The 12,624-nt window shown below is 40.6% G+C and overlaps 1 protein-coding gene across 4 annotated transcripts in view; it reads right to left on the minus strand.

Annotated features, from left to right (window-relative positions):
* The window catches only part of ITPRID1 (ITPR interacting domain containing 1), a 299,098-nt gene that overhangs the window by 264,723 nt on the left and 21,751 nt on the right, over positions 1-12,624 (minus strand). The window lies entirely within an intron of this gene.

The following is a 12,624-nucleotide window of genomic DNA, read 5'->3' on the forward strand; positions in this document are numbered from 1 at the left end:
GAACAAGTGTAGAAATCTCAAACCACTACTGGAAGGAATTGTAAGCAACAAAGATAACAAAGGAAAAGGGAAGATTAACCACAAAATAGGATGACATATAAATATAAAAAAAGATCGAACTGAAAATATTTCAAAATATCCCCTAACACAGGACTAGCTGAATACACTGTGGAATAGCCATGCCACAACTGAATACTCTGCAGACATAAAAAAGATGTTGGGCATTTTGAAAGACTGACACCAACAAGTGACAGACACGTGCACACATACACACACACACACACAGCCACCAGTATGGAGGGGCTGACTCTACTTTTGTTAAACTGATACCAGGAGACACTCAAAGTATCAATCCATATAGCACTGATGATCACCAATCAGAAAACAAGCCTTAAAAACCGGTCCAGCTGCAGCATCAGTGTAAACCCCAGGAATGTTAAAGATACACTTAGAGGGATAGAGAGAAGTGTGAATGCATATAGACATGAACAGTTCTAGAGGTAGCTACAGATAAAGTCAGGTAGGGTATAACCCTAAATATTTACAGCAGTCATCTTAGGATTGCAAGATGAAGTGTGATTTTTATTGTTCTTCATGCTAAACCATGAATATAAGATATCATGTTTTAAAAGAGGAAGGATTTTACAATGCTTTTCCTGGAACCTAATGCATTTCTTTTCATGTGCACTAACACATGTTTTCAGAAAAGGTGGCTACAGTGTGGGTGAACAGAACACAAAGTTTCTTACAATAAATCAATTGGCCACTTGGGAACAAGAAATATTCAAGCTCATTAACATCATCCTTTAGCCACAAATGATCACTAAAAATGTGAGACCAAAAACAAAACCAAAACTGAATAATTTCTTATGTAAAACATGGGTAAGGAAAAGTAATCTGAAAAAAAAAAAACCCTTTTTCTTAGAAAAACATGACTCAAATACAAAACACATCTCATATGTGGCATAGGGTTTTTAATTATCTGAAGAAACATTTAGGTGTTTTCCATTTCACTATTGCACCTTCATAAAGCATTTATTAATAACATTTTTTCTTTCAAATGGAATTTTGAAGGTTTAGTTCTCCAGATTTCCGCTGTATCCTTCTGTATTCTTAAAATCTGCATTGCCATCACTTTTATCAGTCTAATTATGATCTGAGATAGTGCACTCAGGCTCTCACATTAAATAAATAATTAGCCCAGAGCTCCCCTTTGGGCCTGGGAGAGCACTGCCATATGCCCTGCAGAGTGGAAAGGCATGAATGCTCCCACACACGTAAACTCACTCGCTAAGTGTCTCACTGGCCTCTCCCGTCTTCCGAGACCAGCAGCTTGAAGGATTCTGGTGAAGAATGGCTAATCATCCAGAACGAGCCATGAAACATTCAAAAGATCGTTCCATCTTTGAGAAAGTAATCTCCAAATTATGTTCATATCAAAATAGAAAATAAGAGACGTGAGCTGTGCTGGGAAAGATGGGAGCTGTCACAAGCACGGGAAACACTTTGTATCCACCAGCCGATCAACAAGCAGTTCTTTCCTACAGACTCTTGGGCAACACTGCCCTGGCTGACAGGGTAGATACAAAGAAATACGTGAACTACAGTTTATTAACAGACATTGAAATAAAATAAGAAGGAAAAGGCATTTCAGAGAGAGGATGAGATTAGTTTCAAGAACGTTGTGCTGGAAATGAGCACGGATTATTTGAGAATGGCTTTTAAGTGTTCTGTCGGTGACTGAAAACATGGCACTAAGACGAGCAGCCAGACGGCCACTGACTGTCGGTGAAAAATTTAGGAAGTTGAAACTTCAGGAAGAGACGGAACTCAGGGAGGAACGTTTCAGGAGAGAAGAGAAAGGGATCATGAAGGAGCACAGGAATCAACTAGTGCGTGGAATGGAAAGAAGAGGCAGGAGGGAGAGCCACTGCTCTGCAAACGGTGGCAGTGTGATCCAGAAAGGTAGCCTTGTGCATGCTCTAGGCTAATCAAATGCTGGGATCGTCCATCCAGCCGTCTCCTCTGCCGGCAGCTCTCTGGGCCCTGGATCTCGGTTATACCTACTTGGAGCCCTGCGATCCATCAGTCATCTATCCTGGCTCTTTCCTGTGCCCTTCTCCTCCTCCCCGGTTCTCTTCTCCACTTACTGCCTCCCTCATCTCGTTCCTTGGTTGGTATTCTCATTTGCCATCACTCATGAGTCTTACTTTTTCCTGCGGTCTCTGTTAACCCTCAGAGTAAAGCCATGAGGTGGTGGAACTGAGAATAATAACGTCAATGCTGAGAATAAGAACAACGAATAACAATACTAAGGACTTTTCATTAACGATCTCGGGGACTCCTCACAACCACGTATGAGGGAGGCAAGACTGTCGTCTCCACTTCGTTGATGAGAAAAGTGAGGAAGTGGGATTTTTGAGAACCTGCCCAAGTAAGGAGGCTGGGAAGGAGAAGCCACAGTAGGAGTGAGAATTGGCACATCCGCTGAGGAGGAGAGGGTAGTGAGGTTTCAAAATTTAAAGGCATGTATCCTTCGATCTAGCAATTCTACATTTAGGTACCACTCTACAGATCTATCTCCATGTAGGCAAAGTGCTGTATGTACATATATGTAGTAGCTGAAAATTGGCAACAACTGAAATGTCCATAAGTTGGTGGTTAATACAAGTTAAGTTAACCTGTTCTCATACAACGGAAAATATACAGGCTTAAAAAGTACGAGGTAATTTATAAGTACCAATAGGTCAAGAGTAAAATGCAGAAGAGTATTATGGTATGCGGGCATTCATTTGTGTGGCGAAATACACACACACAAGTACAGTGACTACCTCTGGAGGGGTACATAGGAATTAGCTGTTGGCACTGGGAAAAAGACAGAGAAGCTAGGGGTCAAGGAAGAAGACCAATTTTTTATTGAACATCTGTGTACTTTTCTGAATTTTGTACCATGTACATGTGTCCTATGTTCCAATTTTTCAAAAGAACTCAAAAGTAAATAATTGTTTTAAATAATAAAAAGTAAAGTCATCCCAAGAGCCACTGAGGGGTGAGGACTGACTGCCAAGCTGGCTGACTGCAAAGCCCTGGCATCCATCGCAGTGCGGATGACGAACCCACCACTCCCATTTTCACAGACGAAGAAACGGACTCCATGAGGCTACGTGGCTTGCCCAAGGTTACAAAACCAGTAATGGGTGAGCCAGGGCTCGAATGCCAGTTGCCCAGCTGTAATGACAGCAGTTTCCCTTTTATTGCTCTATCATCAAATCCCACATACAGAAGGCACAATAGAGAGGAACAAGCATGGGAAATAGAAATTTCTTGTTGCGAAGAAGGAGGAAATGAAATGATGATTTAAATCTTAACCGCCATGGAGTGGATGGACTGGGAGTTTAGGGTTAGTAGATGCAAACTATAGCTTTTGGAGTGGATAAGCAATGAGATCCTGCTGTGTAGCCCTGGGAACTATACCTAATCACTTGTGATGCAACATGATGGAGGATAATGTGAGAAAAAGAATACACACACACAGACACACACACACATTCGGGTCACTTTACTGAAGAGCAGAAATTGACAGAACATTGTAAATCAACTCTAATAAAAATAAATAAATCTTAACCATGGGTCCCTCCTCTCATCTTTTTATTTTCTTTTTTTTTTTTTTTTTTTTTTTTTTTTTGGTTTTTAGGGCCACATCTGCTGCATATGGAGGTTTCCAGGCTAGGGGTCCAATCGGAGCTATAGCCACCGGCCTACACCACAGCCACAGCAATGCCAGATCCTTAACTTGCTAAACGAGGCCAGGGATCGAACCTGCAACCTCATGGTTCCTAGTCCGATTGGTTTCCACTGCGCCTCGATGGGAACTACCATCCTTTCATATTCTGATCAGTGAGTATCACTTGGCACCTACCTGACAGTAAAGGCAAGAATGTACATGAGTAACAGTTCTTGTCACCTTAAATAGACTTGAGGTCCTTAAAGGCTGCAGCCACTCGTTCATTCATTCAGCAAACACTAACTGAATGTTCTATCTGGGCAAAGAACAGGGAGGTAGATCAAACTCTTATTCTCAAAAGAATTCACAGGCTAATTGGGAGAGACTGGTTCCCATTTGTCACTTAATATGTCACTCTGTCTCCCACAGTGAACATAGTAGGTCACCAACAAGAATTTACTACATAAATAAGTCTGATTGTGCACAGGAGCCCTCCGATATATTGTGAGAGATAGTTTCCTCTCCTAAGAGCGCCTCCTCGCGTCATCCTGAACCCCCTTCCCCGCAATAGAGTCCTTCACTGAATCGCTAAACCTGAATGATAAAACTTTTCATTCAAGAGCATAGAATGCAAGATGGTAACTTTGGCTTCAAAAAACAATAACAACAAAGACTCTGAAAATGCTGGAGCCCAAGCTAAAGTATTTCGCAAAGAAATGTGATTCCCTCTCTATATTCTCATTTTATTTATAAGTGTTTTGCTGCAAAGTGGGTGAACTGCCGAGCTCCATGTCACAGCCTGCAGCACAGCAAACGGGCTTTTTCTGAAGCTCATAATGTGATAATTAAATTGCTAACAGGCACCTTAGTGATGGCATTTGCTGAAGATGTGAAAGCCCTCTCACAATTGCACCTTTCTGGAGGGGACTCGTCAGTGGAAGCACAGTGATCAACTCAGGGTGTCTTTTTATATATATATATATGTATATTTTCTTCCATGAGTACATTAAATTTTTATGTGGAGCGAAATGGGACAGGACTTGTTTCCCTTCCACTGCACAATGATTTATTACCCAAAAAAGACCGCAGAACTAATTAGCAGAGTAATTAATTAATATAAATTTGCATATTTGCATTTGCAATTAGTGCAGCCGACTGATTAGTCTGAAAATGAGAAGTTTGACTCATTAGATGTTAGTGTCTGCTGGACCAGAAAGCGGCTGCCAGATGAGGCGGAAAAGGGTGGAATAAGCATGTGTGTTTCTTTTGTTAGAAGAATGGAGAATATGCTCAAATATCTGGGGCCAGATATCAGGGTTCACAATTTAAAAAAAAAAAATAGTAAATTATTTGCTTCCATTTCTGCGACTCAATGTTCCTTGCCCTTTTGCCTACAGCAAGTTATTCCAACCAACCCTGGAAGCCAATGTGCCCCTCAGACCAGGCTCCTCCTATTCCCCAAAGGCAGAGGGGTCTCTGTTGTTTGTGGGTGAGCGGGAAATCTGTCCTAGTTTGATGTCCCAGGAATTTGACTCCTGCACCCAACTCACTGGTTCTGTCAAAACAGTTCTCTAGTGGTGATGAGGGCCCTCGGGGGACTGGTGCGTAGACTCCCTTCCCTTCAGGGGGTTCTGACTGCCTTCTCTTTGTTCCTCCAGCTGATAGCTGAGCTCAAAGCTCTTCTATCTAGTTGACTGAGTGAATCCATTTCTGCAGGATGACATGGAGCAAATAAACTATAAACATACACACAGACACGCAGACTTCAAATAACAGACATTAAGCACCCACAGTAAAAGGAGGGATTTGCTTAAAAAATTTCCAGAGAGGTTGGGAATTAGGGTGAATGAGAAACAGTGTCTTGATCTGACTTCACTAAATCTATTTTCCAGGTAAGGATGCACACACGCAGTAGGAGAGAACCTGACTTGGTACAAATACTTTCTTTAGCAGTAAGGGATACATTTAGTCTCAAGTCAAACCAAAAAGGAAATAAAAAATTATTTGTTTTCTTAACATTCTTTCTAAAAACGAAACGAACTGTATATACTTTCCTTGGTGTTCGTGTATAGATACCAAAAGAAATTTCTAAAAATCTGTCACATCGTCTCAATCCTATAGATTCTTTGTAGATGAAAATTACCACTGAGCTTTGTTAATTTATTAGATAACTTTCTAAACCACACAATTAGTGACGTTGTGGATCAACTCCTATCCTCAGGAGCTGGAGAGATTTTAGCGAGGAAATATACATGCGTCTTGCTCAGAGTTGTACTTTTATTCATCCCATCTCTTTCTTTCACATTACACTTTCCAAGTTCCAATATCATCAGATGCCTACCCTCACCACCACACCCTGAGCCAGTGCCTCTTCCTTGCACATGCCAGGGGACAGCAATCCCTGTCTTTCAAACTTCTTCATACCTCACCTCCCAACTCTGCCCACAGAGCAAGTTCCTTGCTCCATCTTTTATCCTCCAAAGCACTTTGTTCTTCCTCTGACATACTACTTGTCAAACGGTATTACAACCATTTCTTTAGACCTTTGCTCCACTTCTTAGACGGATCACCTTTTTTGACATAGCTGTCTTATATTTGCATCTTCATACCCCCGAGCCTGGCACACTAGCTGGTACACAGTAAAAAAAAAAAAAAAAAAAAAAAAAAAATGAAATGAATGCTTGTTAAGTCACTGCACGTATGAATTAATGAAGGCATTTATGATCTGACCACAGAGCACTATCAACAAGGGATTTGCCTACAAGTTAAAAAAACAAAACAAAACAAAACAGCTCTAAAACATACACAAGGAAACAAGTAACTTGAAATGTAGTCGAATAAAACAAAAGAAAGTAAAAATGACCAGTGGATCAGCACAGTCCCCAGATCAAACTTTTACTTGGAGTCTGTACTTCATTTGCCTTGGTTTTTCCCTCTCTTGGTGCTTAACGAAACATCTCTGGTGCTTAATTGTTTGGCATTTTAGAAAGAAAAAAGTTATTTTCACCCCTGAGATGAAAAATAAGACTTAAACAAGCAGATTGAATGTTATTTTCAACCCATACCTAAAGCTGACATGTGACCAATAGTCCTAAAGAATTGGAGCTAGTGAGTACAGTTAAGAACAAATTTAAAAAAAAAAAATTAGGGGGGAGGCAAAGGCTTAATGTGATATTTGAAGCCACAATGAAAGGAAACAAGTCTGTCTTGATCAATTACCAAATATTTTTTTGTTCGTGTGTTTGTTTTGCTGTTAGTTCCATAGTCAGGTCCTTTTCAACAACCTTCCTATCCCCAGGGCAGACTTCTATGACAATGACTATAATGTAGGGCCATGTGATCAAGAAGTGGAATTTAATAAGACTACCTGGAACTTAACCAGATATTACTTCATTACATCGACATAGATGTCATCATAGGTCCTAAGAAACACACTTAAGAGTAAATTCCTGGTTATAAGCTTTTTCTTTCCCTACGAATGTCTATACTGGTATATAAAATACTATACTGGTAGTCACGCAGTCATTTATTTGTTGGTTTGTCTGTTTTACAATTTATTTCCCACTTACCTCCAAGATTTGAAGTAGTGATTGAGTCGAACCTTTTTATATCCTTAGTAGAGCAATTCGCCATTCAAAAAGAGTCCTTGTTTCCTAACAGTGCCATAATACATATGATGAAATATATCTTTGTATTTGTTTCTATAAACTGCATGGTTTATTTTCTGGAAATGTATCATAGATATATTGAGAGGATACTAGCGACGATAATGGATGGCAATACCTTCTGTCTTTATCACTGGAATAGAGGGAAAATAAAGTCGTATCTCAGAAAATGTACGGGAGGAATAGCTATAATTGTCCATTCCATATTTGCACGTTGAGAAAATGAGGAGTAATTTTTATACTTGTTGGAAAACATAAATTAGAACTTGCTTATCCATTTAGTCATCTCCAAATGAGACATGAAAATATACTCATGCACGACTACAGTCCAAACATGGCATTTCTTTTGTGCTAAGATTTTGGTTTTTTTGTTTTTGTGTTTTAAATTTCCTATTCAGACAGTGACCAGAAACAAAAGAGTTTTAACTGTGAGGGGTGCTCCTTATATTTAGGAAGTTACAACCCCAAAGGGACACACAAAGCTCCGGTAATGGCAGAAACTTTTTTGTGTGCTCCGGTAACTTAAACTGATTTTTTGAAAAGAATCATTCCAGATCACTAGTCCATTAGGTGAATTAAACACTTTGGCTATTTCAGTAAAAGACATTGCAGGCTTTTAACATTCTTTTCAAATTCGAAAAGGGAGGCTCTGATGCCCCTTGCAAGGCCCAAGTCTTGAGAAACTGCACTTCTCTGTGGGTTTTGCCTCCCTGGAACACTCACTGAAGGGCATACTCTTCCTGACCACCGACCTTTAACTTCTAAAATAGTATTTTGTGAATTCATCCTCTCTCTATCTTTCACAAACTATAAGGTTTAATAGCGATTAACACCAGACCACAGCACTTTCAAATTAACGATAGCCCTGCCAGTTCTAATTGGTATTCTAATTAGCCCAACCGATTCAACTAATTAAGAACATTAAACTTTTTAACAAAGGCTATCTTGCTTTGTGTGTTGTAAAATGGAATCTAAGACGGGTGGAGATGGTGGAGAGAAGGGGGATAAGAACCAGCCTGGATTTCCATTATAGACCCGGAGAAGCAGCAAGGAGTTTGGAGAGCAGGGGGATGGGCTGATGCCCCTGCTGATGGAGTAGAAGTTCAGAGCGCCCTTGGTATCCAAGGGTGAAAACCAGTTCATGCAGCAATGGTACCCTCCCTGAGACTTCTCAGAAGTGGTGTCAAGGGTAAGCCCGTTCTGTGCTGCTTCACAACGAAGTGGCACCATAAACCCTGTGACCTTTGTTACCATGAAGAGTGGGGCTGCACAGCTGAATCTCTGCAATTTCGAAATGTGTTTAATTGAAATCTATTTTCAAGAGCACTCTGTGCTCCGGTAAACCTGGCAATGGAGCAGGAGGAGCAGCGCAGGCTATCCTAGGGGCTGGCGGGATGTACAGTGAGAATCAAAAATGTGGTGCCAGACTTGACTCTCCTGTTTTTCTCACATTCCATATCTAATGTGTCAGCAGATGCTGCGAGCCCTTCCTTTAAAAGAGATCCCAATTCTGGCGGCCTTTCATTTTCTGTACAGAATGGCTCTCATCCAAGCCACCAGGGCCAAAACGTAAGGGGATTCTCGCCCCCACCCCCCAGCGGGTACACCAGCGTTCACAGGACCCCAGTGGTGAGTGTCTCCTCCAGTTCGAATCCCAGATACCCCACTTGCCTCCCCTCCATCACAGCTCTGCACCCACCCCATCTTTCACCTGACGCCTGCACTTGTCCCAGGACTGCCTCCGTTATACTTGGCCCCCTTAAAGAATATTCTCCAACAGCAGCTCAAGGCCCTTCAGTGACTGCCTATCACATGTAAGAGAAAGTTTGAAACTGCAAGGCTCACCCGAGACCCACAACCAGATGCCTCTTTGGCGAATCTCCCATATTTTTCTCTCCCTTGATCATTATGTTCCAGGCATATCAGGGCTTCCTGAGGTGAACAAAAGTTGGGGTGGGGGGGGTCCACCCCAGAGGAGGTACACAGTCCGTAGAGAATTTTAAAACACTTAAAATACTGACATAGTCGATCTGCTTTCTACAGCCTTCATTTTACTAGCAATTGTAAACCATGCCAGGGAAAACACGCCTCTCAGCAAAAAACAATCTCTTGTTCTAAGTCTGTTCTGTCCAATGTCATCGCTATGGAGCACTTAAAATGTGACTGAAGTAATTGAGAAACTATGTTTTTATGTTTACATTTTAATTTAAAGTTAATTAACTGAAATTTTAAAACTCCAACTATCAGAAAACTTTTAAGAATGTTTTCTAACAACTTGTGTACGTGAGTCTGTATTTTAACTGTACCTTTTACGAAACCTAAATATAGATCGAGTATTTGTGATGAAAATTTAATATACAAAAGGAGAGGTGCTATAATGTAAAGTATGCACTAGACTTCTACCAGTACAAAAATAACATAAAACACCTCATTAATAAATTTTTATGTTAAATGCAAGTTTGGCTATATTGGAAAAAGTCAAATATCTTATTAAAATTAATTTCACCTGTTTCTTTTTTTTTACTATGTATACCAGAAATTTTTTTTTTTTTTTGGTCTTTTTGCCTTTTCTAGGGCCACTACTCTGATCAGAGCTGTAGCCACCGGCCTACGCCAGAGCCCCAGCAACTTGGGATCCAAGCCGAGTCTGCAACCTACGCCACAGCTCACAGCAACACCGGATCCTTAACCCCCTGAGTAAGGCCAGAGATCGAACCGGCAACCTCATGGTTCCTAGTCGGATTCATTAACCACTGAGCCATGATAGAAACTCCCAGATAGCAGAAAATTTTTAATTACACGTGTGGCTCATAGTATATTTCTATTGGAAAGTGCTGGTCTAAGTTCTAAACCTGGATGTACAAATTTCTGCCTATAGGCAAAACAACCTATCACCTATTTTTGTACAGGCCAATAGCTAATGGTTTTGCCTTTTTAAACAGTTGAAAAAAATCAAAAGAAGAACTGATATTTAATGACATGTGAAAACTGTATGGAATTCAAATTTCGATGTCCATAAATAGTTTTAGTGGCATATAGTCACGCTCATTTGCTTATATACTGTCTTCTTACACGTTATGACAGTAAAAGAGACCTTATGACTTGCAAGGCCTTTAAATTTTTACTGTCTAACCTTTTAGAGAAAAGTTTATACATCTCTGTTCTAAAGAACTGATTCAGTTGCTTTTGAGTTTTCATATACGTTCTAGATGGAAATAAGTTCAGAAAACCCTTAGTTACACAGTTGGCCCCAACACACACACACACACACACACACACACACACAGCTAAAAGCCAGGCACAACATGGATACAAACAAAAAAGGCATAGATATTTTATAGGATTATTGTGACAATTGTTTAATGGAATAAAGCACCCAGTAGAGCCTAACAGTAAGCACCAAATAAATGCTTTTCAGCCCAAAAACAGCCTCCAAAGGGGCTTATCACAGTCCAAGAGAAGAGAGATAAGCAAGCAGGCAGTTGCAATTCCATGTGCAACTGCAGCATTCCAGGTACTTATAAGGTAACATCTAACATAGTCTGGGGAAAAATATCAATTAACAGGCCTTCAGAAGGACGCTGGTATTATTGAGGCCACTTTGCAACATAAGCATCACTCATTTCCAGTTTTGAAATTTCTGTGCATTAAAGTTCCTCAGCACTACTTAGTGGTGACGGAAATTTAAATCAGAACTTTTTAAATGAATGTATTGTTCCTATAACTAAAAGTCTGGGGTAGATCTTGGGCTTCAGATGAGGCTTGATCCAGGTGTTCAAAAGCTCATTAGGGACCTGCTCCTCACCGTGTCTTGGGTTCTCTCCCTCTGTGTGTGCATCCTTCTCTATCAGCCTCTCCCCAGAAGTAGCCAAGATGGCACTAGCAGCTCCAGGCAGACATTCTTCCAGTTCAGCAGCCTCAGTGGAAAATAAGTGCCTTTTTCTCATAGTTCCATCAAAAGCCTGGGGCTGGTTCTCACTGGGCTCACTTGGGTCACATGCTTATCCCCAAGCAAGTTCTCCATCCAGGGAACAGAATTTGTTGACGGGCCGGGGTTGGGCCCTGGGTCTAACCTAGATCTGGAGGTGGAGTGAGCCCCGTGGGAAGCACGTGGACTGAAAGTGGAAGACGGCTCATCCGCCAAAGAAAAGAAGAACATTTTGCCAAAATATAAGGAAATGATTCTTGGCATTCAGAAACAGATGGCTACTGCAAGTAAGCAAAAATTCAAAACAATAAATCAACACTGGTCTAGAAACTTAAGAAAATAACTAAAGCTGTGATTTGTCAAATAAGAACAGCCTCTTTTGCATTATTCAGAAGTTATGATTAACCAAGTAACTGTTTTCATATAGAGAAAGGACAAAACATATAGCAGATAAATTAGCAGATAAAATATGTTTGGCCAGAACTATTTTCTAGGACTCTGCCTTCCTTAAAGCTAACACTCAAATGAAATAAGTATAATTCCAATGACAGAGAAATACATTAGTCTTACATTTTTTTTCATTTTCATTTGAAATCTCCTTAAAAATGATTCTAGATTTTGTGCCAGCTATTTCCAAGAAGCCATATTTATACATTGGGGGTGTGTGTATGTACCTATGTAATATGTATGTATGTATGTATCTCTGTGTTTGAGCTGGTAAAGCAGAAATAAATGAAGAAACTGTTTCCTTTTTAAACTATGTTTTAAAGTAGACAATGACAGAGCATCATTTTTCATCACCATTTGCCAGGCCAGGGTTAGAGGGGTACAAGTGAGCACTTGCTCCAGCACAAAATTTAAAAGGGCACCTGTTACGGACTAAATATCTATACCCCTCAAAATCCGTATGTTGAAACCCTAACTTCCAATATGATGGTTTTTGGAGATGGGGTCTTTGGGACGTAAACAGGGTTACTTAAGTCACGAGGTTGTGTCACCAAGATGGATTAGTGGCCTTATGAGAAGAAGTGACCACCTTCTCTCCCTCTCCCCCCCTCACTCCTCCAGAATGTGCTCAGAAGAAAGGTCACATGAGGACACAGTGAGAAGGCGGCTGTCTGCAGGCCAGGAAGAGTGCTCCCCTTCCCCAGAAAACCAAGTCCACCGGCCAGATAATCTTGGACCTCCAGCCTCCAGAACTGTGAGAAGTAAATTTCTGCTGTTTAAGCCACCCAGTCTAGGGGTTTTGTTTTGTTTTGTTTTTTGGTTTTTGCTTTTTTTGCTACAGCAGCCTTAGCAAACTAAGA

The sequence above is a fragment of the Sus scrofa genome, chromosome 18, assembly GCF_054392235.1.
Source record: "Sus scrofa isolate SSC_HxYL_T2T_F1_AM1 chromosome 18, Sscrofa_HxYL_maternal_Yorkshire_Landrace_v2.0, whole genome shotgun sequence".
NCBI lineage: Eukaryota > Metazoa > Chordata > Mammalia > Artiodactyla > Suidae > Sus > Sus scrofa.